The sequence below is a fragment of the Mugil cephalus genome, chromosome 16 (assembly GCF_022458985.1).
Source record: "Mugil cephalus isolate CIBA_MC_2020 chromosome 16, CIBA_Mcephalus_1.1, whole genome shotgun sequence".
NCBI lineage: Eukaryota > Metazoa > Chordata > Actinopteri > Mugiliformes > Mugilidae > Mugil > Mugil cephalus.
This window is the reverse complement of record NC_061785.1, coordinates 4,330,006-4,345,047: the sequence shown is the minus strand read 5'-3', so window position 1 is coordinate 4,345,047 and position 15,042 is coordinate 4,330,006.

The following is a 15,042-nucleotide window of genomic DNA, read 5'->3' as shown; positions in this document are numbered from 1 at the left end:
CTTTGTACATCCCTGCCTTTCCACTCAACTAAGAAAATCCTTCCCTTGTTCATCATCCAGTTCACTTTGGCAGGACTAACGATGTTCTTCCCGCACAAAAACATTGCAAAGTTGGTATTCATCTCTGGCCAACGCTCGGATCCAAAGGAGTGCATAACTCCTACAAGAAAAATTAGGAGAAAATTGAATGGGCTTCTCCACATTATCCTCATTAGTTTTTCTATGAATCGTTTAATTTCCTCTAAATTGCCATTACCCAGAGCTTTTGGAGATAGAGGATATTGTTTAGCTATTGTGCAGATTCTGTTAATGATGCTTTGTCAAGTGGTAAAACCAGTGGAATGACAGCATAGGGATATTAGCCTAAAGGATGTTTTAAAACCATAGCTGTGTGAAATACAGCTTTATAAGATACAACAATAATTATCCCTCTGTCTCGTTTGTTGTTGTTTTATTTTAACTAATGTCACTCTTAGAGATTCATGTCTATCTTTCTGAAAATTCAAATGAACGTCTGGCAGCACAAATGTCACCCCACACACAATATGTGATCCCAGAGGACACACGCACAACTGATTAATTCTATTAGAACAATCTCTGTTGTTTAGGCTTCGATGAAAGGGTTTCAACACGTCTTCCAAACCAACTAAGGGAAAATAGCACAGTGACATTTTGCAGTTATCATCAGGTAAAGTGTAAGAAGAAAGTCCAAAAGAGACGCCCTATGCGAGCTCAGCAAAAATGTGTCACGGTTTGAACCGCTGGAGATGTTCAGCCAGCAGGAAGTGCGTGATGTGCTTTTGATGGAAGATAAGAACCGCAGCACAGCCGTGTAGTGGGCACATAAATCAAAAGGCAGATAAACGAGATGAGATACTGCCAGCTCGGCAGATGACACTTGCTACTTGTTTAGGCTGCACTGCAACGGATACAATGTGGTTGGAAGGTGGCATGTGCATGCATCGTGCACACACACACTGGGCTCCAACCAAAAGTCTGGGACTGAAAAAAAAACACAAAAAAAAACTCACTGACTTTCATGCCCAGAGCATATTAAGCTGCTTCAAAGCACTGGCATTATATTTAAATTATGCTAATTAAATTAAACAAAGGCCATTGCCAAGCAAAGCTCAGTGGTTTCCACACACCTGTTCAGTTTGGACTGAACATTTGCTTAATTTTTAAGCAGTTTGGCTTCGCAGGCAAATCTGTCGACGGCATTTTACTGCGTTCCAAAGCACTGACTGACGATTCGTAATGTGTTTTATAAATTTTAAGCATTTCAACAGCAGCGAAGGCGAAGCTCTTTAAGATGAGAACGGGGCTGAGAAAAAGTAGGGACATGCATCAGTACCTGTGATGAATTTCCCCCTTTGTTATCATTATCATTCTCCATAGCTCCAGCTCAAAAGGAGACGAGTGCGTGACAGTTAATAGACATAAACACATCCATTATGTGTGCCTCATGAAAGCCCGGATATGTTCCTCGCGAAGACAAGTGCAAATAACAGCAAAATGAAATCGTGAGATATTCTGTTCCTTTTCACCCTGAACATGTGCAGAACCAGCCTCACATCAAAGTCAAGTGATGATGTGTGTTGGGTTATATTAGACAGCCAGAGTTCAGTCAAGGTAAGAAGACTTTTCGTTTTTTTTTTTTTTTTTCTTGTAAACCGTATCTGAGAGGCCTGTTGAGCATTTCTCCAGTGTCAGCCATAGATTCCAGCAAGTCCTGTCTTATTTTCTGCAGTATATAGCCCACTCTAATTTTAATCTCTGTGAGTGTGGTTGTGCAGTATCCGCACATGCTTCACCAATCATTGTCTCTCCATCCGTTCTGGCAATATCTTTCCCCGGGGAACCGGTTTGACTCAGAGCAGCGGATCCTTCTTGCCTCCTTTGCAGAAATCTCCTTATCGTTGTATTCATACAGGAGTGCCTTAAGTGAGGGCACAGATAAAATATGTCACCATCTATTACATCTTTAGCAGTGGGATTCCTCATTGCAGCAGCAGCAGGAGCTACAGCAGATTAGATTTAGAAAATGAGTGGAAATCTAAGGTGCATCAGTGGCGGCTTCTTAAGATTTTATGCAGCCCCTTAACAAATGAGGCCCATTCTTACACGACTCGAGCTGTTTCGTCTTCTTGCACATCGCCGCTCGGATTAATGGATGGGGATGTATCTGGTATATATTGTTAAGTGTAAGGCAGTGAAACACAAAGCCTGGCCTTCAAAGAGTCGACACAGAAAGGCAGTACAGAGTCTCCAGTGGCTTGTTTGTCAGAATGTGGAAACAAGCTCATCCACACTTGCCATCTTCACACAAACTGCCAGTGTTGCCCCTCCACTTTAGATTTGCCATGCAATGGAGCAAAAGAAACCCAGAGACTGTAAGACTGAAAAAGTCCTATATAATTGTAATTGAATGCCTTAAGACAAACTATATTTAATTAAACTCTTTTTTTTATTATTATTATTCTTGGCTTTTCTTTTCCTGAGGGGAATATGGTCTTTTTTTCCTCCTTTTCTTTTTTTAATAACCTGAGTCTTGTTTTTTTGTTGTTTCGCTCATCATTCCTGTATAGTTATTATTGTAATGTTTTCCTCACCAATTTTATTACTGCGGATTGGAAATGCAGTTAGATCCTTTATTAGGTTTATTGCTTTCTACAGTTTAGAAGAGAAGCGAAGCAGGCTGAGTATCACTTTAGAAACTATGAATGTTACCGGTAATGACTTTATTCAACACAATGCAGCTGTTCTTCTAATAGTGCAGGGTAACTATTTGAAACTATTGTAAAGTAACCCACTTTGCAACTTGACCAATAACATCCAGAGCCTGCTTTGCATCTAAATGTCTTTCACTTGTCTAAAAAGCTCTTTTGATCACTATGTTTAACTTGTAGACAAAGTGATACCTGCCTTGAAATGCTTAAAAAACATCACGCAGCAAAACTCTTCCTCACCATGACATGAAGCACCCCCTCCTCCCAAAAAGAGAAAGAAACCCCACTAATCTAATGGTGATCCAAAATGCATCAAATTAAAATGAAAAACTCTGCATTTTTAGTTGAAAGTTAGCACTTTTCAAAGCATCAAGATAAGACATCCCATTGATCTGGAGCCTCTGTAACTGGGGCCTGTTTGTCAAGATGTTCAGAGCTTTTGACAACTGCTACAATCCTGCAGCTATGCCTGCTGCACATCAAACGCTGCTCTCCACAATGAGCAGACTGCTTAACATTCAAATAATGTTTATCCTGGGATCTAAAACTTGCATTCTGATCCTGGCTGGTTGGAGAAAGACAAGGCGCTCGGGACAATCGGAAGTTACACTGTTGCAACGCTGGGGCCTCCTCTAATTATTTAAAGGAGTATTGAGCATGATTTCACCGACTGTAACACTGTTACCGTGCAATACAGTATCTCAGATGCACATAATACTACAGTATAATACTCCAGTCAGACTCCTCAAGAACTAATGACTAGATGGTTCATGGTTTAGATGAAGTTGTGCATTTGATGGTGGTATTCAAACTCCAAAATATTGTTCTGCAGCTGTCACCTTAGTGAGCTCCTGTTGCATTGCTACAACTTTGCAAGCCAATGAATTGCCTATAATGTGTTTTAAAAGTTAAAATATGAAATATTTGAGAAATTGGACATTTTTAAATTTATACGCTAAATGGGCAACGTGTCCTTGGAGATATGAACTGTAAAATGGAAAATAAACATTAGAAAATAGCAATTAATTATTTTTCTAAAATAATAGATAGATAGATAGATAGATAGATAGATAGATAGATAGATAGATAGATAGATAGATAGATAGATAGATAGATAGACAAATATGTGCTTGTCCAGTTAATATCTATATATATTTACAGGTGCTGGCCAGTAAATTAGAATATCATCAAAAAGTTGAATTATTTCAGTAATTCCATTCAAAAGGTGAAACTTGTATACTGTATACTTTCCTTCCACACATAGTGATATATTTCAAGTGTTTATTCATTTTCATTTTTATTATTACAACTGACAGCTAATGAAAACACCAAATTCAGTATCTCAGAAAATTAGAATATTCTGAAAAGGCTCAATATAGAAGACACCTGGTGCCACACTAATCAGCTGATTAACTCAAAACACCTGCAAAGGCCTTTAAAAGGTTCCTCAGTCTTGTTCTGAAGGCTCCGCAATCATGGGGAAGACTTCTGACTTAACAGTTGTCCAAAAGACGACCATTGACACCTTGTACAAGGAGGGCAAGACACAAAAGTTGATTGCTAAAGAAGCTGGCTGTTCGCAGAGCTCTGTGTCCAAGCACATTAACAGACAGGCGAAGGGACGGAAAAAATGTGGTAGAAAAAAGTGTACAAGCTCTAGGGATAACCGCACCCTGCAGAGAATTGTGACGACAAACCCATTCAAAAATGTGGGGGAGATCCACAAAGAGTGGACTGCAGCTGGAGTCAGCGCTTCAAGAACCACCACGAAGAGACGCATGAAAGACATGGGATTCAGCTGTCGCATTCCGTGTGTCAAGCCACTCTTGAACAAGAAACAGCGTAAGAAGCGTCTCGCCTGGGCCAAGGATAAAAAGGACTGGACTGCTGCTGAGTGGTCCAAAGTTATGTTTTCTGATGAAAGCAAATTTTGCATTTCCTTTGGAAATCAAGGACCCAGAGTCTGGAGGAAGAGCAGAGAAGCACAGAATCCACGTTGCATGAGGTCCAGTGTAAAGTTTCCACCGTCAGTGATGGTGTGGGGTGCCATGTCATCTGCCGGTGTTGGCCCACACTGTTTCCTGAGGTCCAAGGTCAATGCAGCTGTCTACCAGGAAGTTTTAGAGCACTTCATGCTTCCTGCTGCTGACCAACTTTATGGAGATGCAGATTTCACTTTTCAACAGGACTTGGCACCTGCACACAGTGCCAAAACCACCAGTACCTGGTTCAAGGACCATGGTATCCCTGTCCTTGATTGGCCAGCAAACTCGCCTGACCTTAACCCCATAGAAAATCTATGGGGTATTGTGAAGCGGAAGATGCAATGCGCTAGACCCAACAATGCAGAGGAGCTGAAGACGACTATCAGAGCAACCTGGGCTCTCATAACACCTGAGCAGTGCCACAGACTGATCGAGTCCATGCCACGCCGCATTAATGCAGTGATTGAGGCAAAAGGAGCCCCGACTAAGTATTGAGTGCTATACATGCGCATGCTTTTCATGTTCATTCTTTTCAGTTGGCCAACATTTCTAAAAAAAAAAAAACATTTTTTTCATTGGCCTTTTCAATATTCTAATTTTTTGAGATGCCAAATTTGGAGTTTTCATTAGTTGTCACTTATAAATATCAAAATTAAAAGAAATAAACATTGGAAATACATCGGTCTGTGTGCATTGCATGAATATAATGTACAAGTTTCACCTTTTGAATGGATTGTGCTTTATAAATGAACAGGATTGGTTGGTCCTCCCCCTCGTTAACAACTTTTAGTTCGTATAAGGCTGTGAGTGCTTTTATGTGTCTGTTCTAATGTTGAAAAGGCAGAAACAGACAGATGGTTTGAAAGACGAGTGTAGGAATCTTTCCATGTAAAACTGGAAGCCACCCTCTCTATATATAGGGGAGGGGACCAGTAACACAGTCTTTAACGTCACTCCCCAGAAACATCCATCCCCATTCACCCTTTTTTATTCTGGAGAACATCTGACAACTAGTGAGTCATGTTTATTGTCACTTCCACAATATGTTAATGACAAAATACAGAGGTGCGGAAATACTGTTTTATGTTTAGTCCCAGAACACATTATCAAAAAAAAAAAAAAAAAGAGGACATCAAAGACTAAATTTCCTCCGTCAGTTAAAAAAGTTCAGAGTGAACAGATGCCTCCTGGTACGTTTTTACACAGCCATCATCGAAAGCATCATCGCCTCATCCATCACAGTCGGGTGTGGAAATACGGACAACGGAAGAGACGACAACGGCTTGTAAATAAAGCCTCCAAAATCTCCAGCTCTTCCCTCCCATCAATCCAATGTACGTACGTTAGTATGTCTGTTTGTCTGTAGTAAGGTTGTTTGTAATGTTACTGAGATATCTATCTATCTATCTATCTATCTATCTGGTCTGGTCTGGTCTGGTCTGGTCTGGTCTGGTCTAGGTGGGTGCTACATGTCTAAGCAACATCCCCATGAACGAAAGGTCCAAAAGTTTTGCAGCAGAACACTGACTTGTCACAAGATGGTGGATGTTATTTATTTCCCCTGTGATTTTACACCCCGCTGTGAAGCCAGATTCTCCTCAGTTTTTATTCAGCGAGTGCTGATATTGATTTATTTATTTTATTTTTTTATTTTTTATTTTTTGGCAGTAATTAAATCTAAAGTGTTTTTTTGGCTTGCGACCCACTCAGAACGGAGGCGCTGGCTTCTTTTCTAAGGCGACCCACCAGCCGTGACCCATGTGTTTCATGTGTTAGCTGGAACAGATAAGAGATGAAAGGCAAGACAGAATACTTTATTAATACTTCAAGGAATTGCTCCGTTTGCTGTTGTTCCCGTGAAGTGACAGTTGCGAGGAGATGGAATAAAATACAAACGGAATAAAATAATAATTTGAAAAAATATATATATAAAAAAAATGAATATGAAAGAAAGAAAACAAACATGTTGCACCAGGGGATGTTATTGCTGCGAAACACTCAGAAATGTTAAGAGTGACCAGCGCCCAGCAGGAGGAGTTACAGAGTTTGATGGCCACAGGCAGGAATGAGCTCCTGTGGCGTTCCTGTGGAGCATTTGGGTTGGATGAATCTATAGCTGCAGGTGTGCTCCAGTGTGTTTCTGTCGGAGTGGGTGGGCCGGGTGGGTCAGAGAGTCCAGCTCCACCCCTACAACTTCACTGGCCTTGCAAATCAGTTTTACTGAGTCTCAGCCTGCTGAGAGCATGCAACGGGATACAGAAGGGCACTGGCTTGACTCGAAAAACACTCAGCATTGACCGGCAGATGCTAAAGGAGTCGGTCGGTCTCCTCAGAAAATCGAGTGAGCTCTGGCCCTTCAAGTGGAGTGGAGAGCCTCAGCCATGCGCCTCATGCTGCAACAAGCGCTGTTTTATTCGGATTAACGTCGAAAGCATGTCTGTTTTAATCAGTGATATATATATATTCCTTAAAATCTTCCCCACAGTTTTTTATTTCATTAACATGAATCCAACATATTTTAGTAAAATGATAAATGGAGGCCATGTTGTGGCAAATATAAAGAGACCGCTTCCCAATTAGCTGTTTCTCAAAGGCTGCAATCCATACGTACAGTGGAACTTTAAAATGATATCAGTGTATGTAAATTCATATTGAATAAAGCTTAAAGATCCTAATTAACCTGCGCTGGTAATTAAGAGAGAGTTCACTTTCTTCAAAGGCGACTGATTATGCTCATTCCCTGGATTTTTTTTTTTTTTTTTTTCTGGGACTCCACCAGAGTAGGTTTGTATAATTCACACACACACACGCACACAAAGAAAAAAAATCCTTTTTTAAAATCTCATACTGCTTGTTATGCATCCCTTCAGTTCAGCCTCTCCTTAATATCGGCCAGTATTAGCTCCAGCCTTGTAGGAATGTTTCGCTTGCGAGCAGCTTCTCACCCCTCGTTGCTGACGAGGTCGCAAAAGTAAGCTGTAAACCTACTCGGTAATGCTATTTCCCCCGTCTTGATTAGGATTTAAACTTCTCAAAGGCATGTCTGAAGCCAAATCTGATCCAGGATACGAGGATGGATGGAATGAATATCACGGCGCAGCAGCAAAGACTACACCTCTCTGTTTGGTGTCTGAAGGTTCTCGTGTACCCAGAAAAACAAAAAACAAGGCTGAAACAAAGGAAATTGGATTTGTAGGATTTCTTAAACCACTTACTTATCCAAGCAGCTTCTTTAGTTCTAAATCACCAGTAGGGAGTTTATGTTTTCATTAGGAGCCTCTGTGGGTGGTGGCCACCTAAAACTTACTCTTTCTTTGGTATATTATGATCATTAACCGCTTACTGTGCGACTAAAAGGTGTTTATTTTCATGCTGGAGCACATTAAAAGCCTCCACAATACGACTCAAGTTGATAGTTTTGCAAGCACATGCGCATACGTTTACCAAAAAGAAGCAGCACGAAGGCTGACGTCATTACCTAAAAATCTGGCCACGTTTTACCTGAACATCTTTCCTTCTTGTTCATAGTGGAAAACCAAGACATGGGTAACTGCAGAAATGCAGAGGTCAGCCCGGACACAGTGGGAGAACTCAGAATTCAGAATTCAGAGCTCATCACACAAGCACGAGTTCATACGCATGTAGGCAGTCCACCGGGCAGCTGGTACCCAGGAAGGGACTTAAGCGAGCAGCGAAATCCAATCCAAACACGCGGTCCACAAAAATAAGCAGCATGAACATCTACAAGAGCCTCAGCAAAGATCAGAGTCAGGCACAGGAGAGGGTTCGGCATGAATAGAAATTCAATGCGAGGTAATGCCGGGATGGTCCATAACAAGGTACGAAGACGCTCAAGCAAAGTGAGTATATATACGAGTGGATGACTGACGGATATAAAATATATATATATATATATATATATATATATATATACAACGGAGTCTAAACAGTCATCACAAAAAAAAAGCCTCATAGGCCCCTTTTAAATGACTCTTAATCAAGAGTTAATTTGTAACCAATTTAAATAACGTGTGATCATCTGCATCTCTGTTTCCCTCAGATGAGACTGTAAGATCTCAGCCTGTGAGGTCACTCTGTCATCAGTATTCCTTTCTGCTCGTGGCCCCTTGACAACCTCCGTCATACAAATTACACCCTCCGACGCTTCAAAGAGCAACGCTGACAAGCCCCCCTCTGACTCCGACCAACTGCCAGTATTTCCAGACTCAGATTGACACTTTAAATGAAATAACCATTGAACGAGCAAAGACGGGGCCATCTTTGTCTGCGCGGAGTCATCTGTACTCGCTCAGTGTTGGACAACAAAGAGCCTTAGGGGGCCTGCTTGGGTGTCGGCGGGGGTTTTCTGCAGTTCGGCGGAGTCAGACGCTCCGCTGCAAAATGTCACGTCTATGATTGTGTCTCGCGCTCACATCTTCGAGCGCCGTCGGCAGATGAGAGGCCTCTGGTTGCGTTCTGTTCACAGCAACAAAGGGAGGAGTGTCTCAACTGTTGGGACAACAGCGCCTGACAGATTTTTTCAGGGGATGGCGTTGGAGCCGTGCAGTGGAAACCATTATTAGCTATCCCGCGGCTAAAACAAAAATATACCAGCAATTACCAAAATATGGCGAGGCCACAAACTGTAATCAAGTAGCAGGCTTAAAGACGCGCATAGCTCCGGTTCGAGCCATTTCGACAGCCCTTACATGCCAAGACTGAGCCGTTTTTGGATTTGGCACGGCGGTTTTCCTGTCGTTAATATGTCGTTTCCATGCTTCGACATTAGTACACGTGCATGATACATTTCCTGCCGCTCTGCTGGAAGGGCAACAGCAGGTTATTTACACCGCACACTGTCTTGAGCAAATTCAATCTGCAGCCAACTGATTGAGCAATTTACTCAGCAATTGAGCACAATAGGCCATCAGCGCGCAGGAATACTGATGTATATATATATCGCGGGGGCCCAGGAGTAACAAGGAGGCGCTGGAAAAAGGAAGCCGTGGCGAGAAGTTGCATTTCCTCCGGGACGACACGGAGGTCTGGTAAACAGTGACGGATGACGCGAGCGCTTCCTTTTTCCCCGAGTAGCTAATGCGTAACGTGTTCCGCTGTAATAGTTGGTTTTGGCGGTCGTTTCTATAACATGTGTTACATAAAACTGTTTTTTTTTTTTTTTTTTTCATTCGTGACCTAAAGCCGGCTTCTGTTTATTGCAGTGATCACAGAGCTGGTGCTCAAAAGGAAACTGAGAAGGAAAACAAACCAATCAGGCGAACGGGAGTTGACATAAAAAATAATAAAAAAAAAAAAAGGTGTTAAGCAATGTAATAGAAGAATATGCTATCCCGGGAGGAAGTGACACACAGCCGCTATGATTATATAAAGACTTGGTTGAGGTGGATAAATGCAAAAAAATATATACTTTAGAGCAATAGGGGGTCTTGCTGGAATTAAATAAAATAATAATACCTGGCAATTATTTAGAATTAACTGTATGTTTGTAATGATGTAGCGTGATGAGAACACACTGGTTGTAAAGTGCAACGTCTCAGCTTTTAGAGTCAGTTAGAATTCTTCTAAAAGCTACAAAAAAACTATAAATTAATTACTTTGGTAATCCGGAAGACGCTCACACAAATGTGCCGCCGGCGACAAGTCGGCTCTTAAAGAGTTAAACACAGAAGTTTGCTTCTACTACTTCAACCGTGAGTGTTTCTGAGTGGAACGTTTTACAATCAGCACAACTTAAAACCACCACTGAGAAATGAGCTTTTAGAGTCTGAGAATATTCACTATTTTGATATATATGATTAGTATTCGCAAGAAACGTCGGCTTGAATTTAGTCGGAATGCATTATTAAAGTGCAGATCAGAGTCTCTGCAAAGCAAATGAAGTTACTCAACGCTTTCTTGTAGCTAACCTTGCCTACGATTGTTCAAAATACAGTGAATGTGATTCAGTCACCGTTTTCATGGAAGAACGGGGGGTACAGAAGAACAGGAGTGAGAGTTTTACCGCGCGTTAAGCTTTTTGATCGCTCATCCTTTCAACAAAGTGAGTTCAGTATAGAAATACATGTAAGAACTAGAGTTATTGTCCTTGGTTTCAGCAAAGTCAGACTGCACAAACGGTTTCCACTCACATTGCAGTGTCCACTGGGGAGAGTAAAGGGTTTGGATTTGAATACTGAGTGGAAAAATCCAAAGAAACAAGGCATCCAGGACTCACACAGTGGAAGTTAAAATAGGTTATTGGGCGTACACATATCCTCTGAAGCGATGAATAATGTAAAATAGGCTGGTTAGTTGTCAAAAGAAACCCCTCATAGATTTTGGGTTACAGCAGTCTGCTTCGCAAAACAGACTTCCCTTTTATCAAGAGTCCAGGGCGTGCTACCTATTTATGAGCCCGCATTAAATTTCAACGCGGCTACTTTATCTCTCCCGTTGTAGCGTTAATTTGAGATGGACAAGAAATGAGAGAGAATCATTTTTGCATGAAGCCTGACCTACATGACAGGAGTAACTAAACTAGGTTACGCTTTGATGCAGAGGAATACTGGCTCGGCTCCACGTTATTGTATTATTAAACTGTGCTGAGCATCTGCTGAAGTGACCAGTGACACGGAGCACTAGGTGAAGCTCTTGCCAGACATGCGAGCGCATAAGTACGTGCCAAGCTGGACGCTGCTTAGACATGTATTAGCATAGTCTGACGGAGACGGAGAGCAGAGTTTGCATGAGAAATGAGAGGCTTGTAAAGACACATGCAGTGTGATCGCACCACCTACCACTCGTAAACGGCAAACTGCTAATGAAAAAACCCTAACACGTAGGTATGCATTTCTTTTTCCATCATAATTTCTTTAAATACACATTAACATGAATCCATTATATTAGCAGAAGAGAAGCTAACAGTGCACTTTGCTCCCATCAGCCAATTACTGAGGCCAAAATGGAATCGCTTTGATACTAAAACAAAAAAGTTCACATCTATAATATTTAAAGCAAAAATGATCATTATTATGTATATTGGCAAATAGCAGATAGCAAGTTAATACTGAACAGTTGGGGAGATAGACATGTCCCAAGAAAATTTCAGAGGACTCAGAGGATCAGCTTTACTTGAGAAACACTTAAACTGGACAAAATATACAAATTAGCTTCATATTTGGAAAATACCGTTATACAAAGATGCGTTAGCTTCCGGCTAACGTCAATGGAAAAATGCATGCATATGCTAACATTCGCCGTTATTTCCGGTATAATACAAAATAATACATATAATAATCTACGCAACTCACGATATTATCAGCATTATAAACAACACACTTAAATATACTCACAAGCATATGTTTTCAAGCCAAACACTGAAACAATAATGACACTATGTAACCGTTACATTTCCCCAGATTTGGTGACTTCCGCTTAAAAAGGCAACACTGCATCAACATATAGAACTCGATCACACGATTCCAACGGGAAAAACTGTGTTTTAACTTGCACTGTATTGTATAAAAAACACACATATAGTAAGTAAGGGTTCCCTACTTAATCTCTAATCAGTTTAGGGGGTCCTTGGTCTGAAAAAAGACCCCTGCCCTAACAGATTATTAAGAAGAAGCCGACCTCCATCCCAAGACTACGTTGGAGCTAAATATTTGATTGTCTACCGTCTAAGCCGTGTCGCAAATGGGACCAGAGTCACTGGGCTATAATTTTTTTTTTTGCAAAATCAACTTGACATTAATTTAGGTGGCTACGCCAGGGGGCACCTCCGAGTCCGGGGGCAGGTGGGGATAAAATATCATCCGTGCCCTGGTCTGCTCCCACGTCCCCACCATCACTCTATATCAAATTAAAGGCCAGAGTCTGTGTCCTCGCGCTACGGCGTTAGCCCCTCTTGTCAAAACCTAACAAGTCATTTGCAGAAGGTTATTGTTATTGTGTGACATTTAATCCAAGTCGTGATATTAGCATAATTTCCTGACCCATCTCCCTAACCTCTAGTCACCTTTAATTGGCTGGCCGAACGCTCGTGTCTCACACCCTACAGAGTGTAATACTGATAATTGGTATTGGATGGTGTCCGCTGGACACAGAAAGAGCATCATCAAGTCATGAAGGAGATTCTCCTCAATTACTCATCGGGGTATTGTTCAGTACGCCAACCCTAGTGCCCACCACTTTCCATCGAGAGCCACGGTTAGCATGTACGGTGCAGCAGCACGCGGCCCCAGAAAGAAGCCATCAAGTGTGCAGCCATGCAGGTTGTCCTTGTGGGGAGCAGAAGTGATCAGTGATGGAGCTGTGGACCCTGCAGCACCGTGCTGCGTGCGAGCTGTGTGCTCCTGTCTCCTCTCAGTAATGGTGTCTCGGAGACGTGTTAACCCTTGGCGGCGTGCGTGCGTGCGCGCGGTCAGGTGTGGCGACTGGCGGCCGCGCTGTCAGACGGGGCACAACACAGCTGCGCTGAAGGGTGATTAGTTGGTAATGATGGAACGGCGATGCTCCGGTTGACATTTGGAGAGCGTCCGCGTCGTTTCCAGACGTCCCCGTGACAATTTACTGGTAGTGTGTGGTTCGGTTTGCCACAAGAATCGTTTTTGATTAATTCATCTCTAAATAATAATCATAACTTAAACCATTAACTTGTATTAGTCATATATTCTTCAATAATGACACGTTTTAACATGAGCTCTAGACCTAGAGCTTTTATCTAATGATGCTATTCATCATTAAAGTTAAGATTTATGCTGCGTAGACATAACTGGGGACGAGTTGTTTACGATATCCTGCCATTAATTAGCTTACGTAGGGTTGAGAATGATTTAACTTTAATGACTTGTGCTGATCGTAATCGGGAATACATTACACATCTGCAAAAGGTTGCTTACACCCACCTAGGCCGTGACGCTAATGGAAATCTGCCTGTCATTTTGTTTGACGAAGAACTTAACTTGAAAGCTCTTGTCTAAAAAAATACAAAAGATAAGGACTCATCCGACGGCAGCGGTTGATGTTTACCGTGGTTTCGTATCCATTTTTCACTGGCTGAATGTTATGAGTGACTGTTTTGTGTTAATATTTACACTTAATTGGTTTTCCTAATCACTTACGTTAACAGTGCATTTGATTACATTTATTTCATGCCACAAACATTGGCCTCTTAAGCTCTAAGTATGTGAGTCATTATGTAGCTAGTTGTATAGAGGGCTGCACTTCTTTCTGACTTGCAAATTTATTTATTTTTTTCTTGAGAAAGGTTGTTTCAGGTATTTTATGCATTGAATTCATGCTCCTTCAAAAGTAGCGAGAAGTAAGACTTTGAAGCTCTTTTATTTTCAGCACTGAATTGGCATTTCATAAAATTTCTATTTCAACCATCTCTGTCTGCCCAGAATTTCACAATACTGCATTCACAGAAAGGAACCGTGATGATAATTATATTTTTTTTCGGCTCTTTTTCTTTCGTGCGGTTTGATTTGATCCCCTTTGATGACACTAAAGCTGCAAACTTTGCGAAATGCAGTCTGCAAGTAACTCGGTAATAGCTGCATTCACGTTGCAAATCTATTAAATTCGGATTTAATCGTCCCATTTTCCAAAGACGTGCCAGTTTGGGAGACTCGTGCAGAAATATATACACACGCTGAAAGAAATCTCATTGCCTTCCCTGCACCAGATATGTCACCTGGATTGGAGCAAATAAATGGCCTCGCTGTCACTCCACCAAACCTCTCGAACGGCGTCTTCGCGACAGAGGGGCGCGGAAGTTGAATGAAATCAGATGTGACCGTTCAGATTGAGGTCATATTGCCGCGGCGTACGTATGAACACGGGACCATATATGACAGTGACCCAAATCAAAATTGAAAATGTCAGATTTAGAATGCGTTTTCTTTCTGTGCATTCACACGTGAGTCATGCGTGGTGGGAAAAGTCCCTTTTCTCATCCCGCAATGTGAGCACAACCAGTTTGAGCACTAAATTCCGAAGAGGTCGAAAACCCTCTCTTTTCTCGAGACACGGCCGCAGCCAGCAGCAGTTGTGCAGACTCTTAAGTTTACAACACAATATTGTTCAGCTGCTGGGGTCTGGAATGATTCTCCAGATTTATTCACCATCGGCCTGCAGAGAAAATGAAACTGTACATATTTCAGTTTGAAAATGAAAGACGGGATTTGCGATAACCTTGGAGCAAGTTTTATTTTCACTTTGAAATATAGAGAAAAAACCTTTATACTATGAAATCTAATAGTAAAACTCTTCCTCTTTGTGTCTTGCATGAATCTGACGTTTATGTGAAGTTTCGATTAACT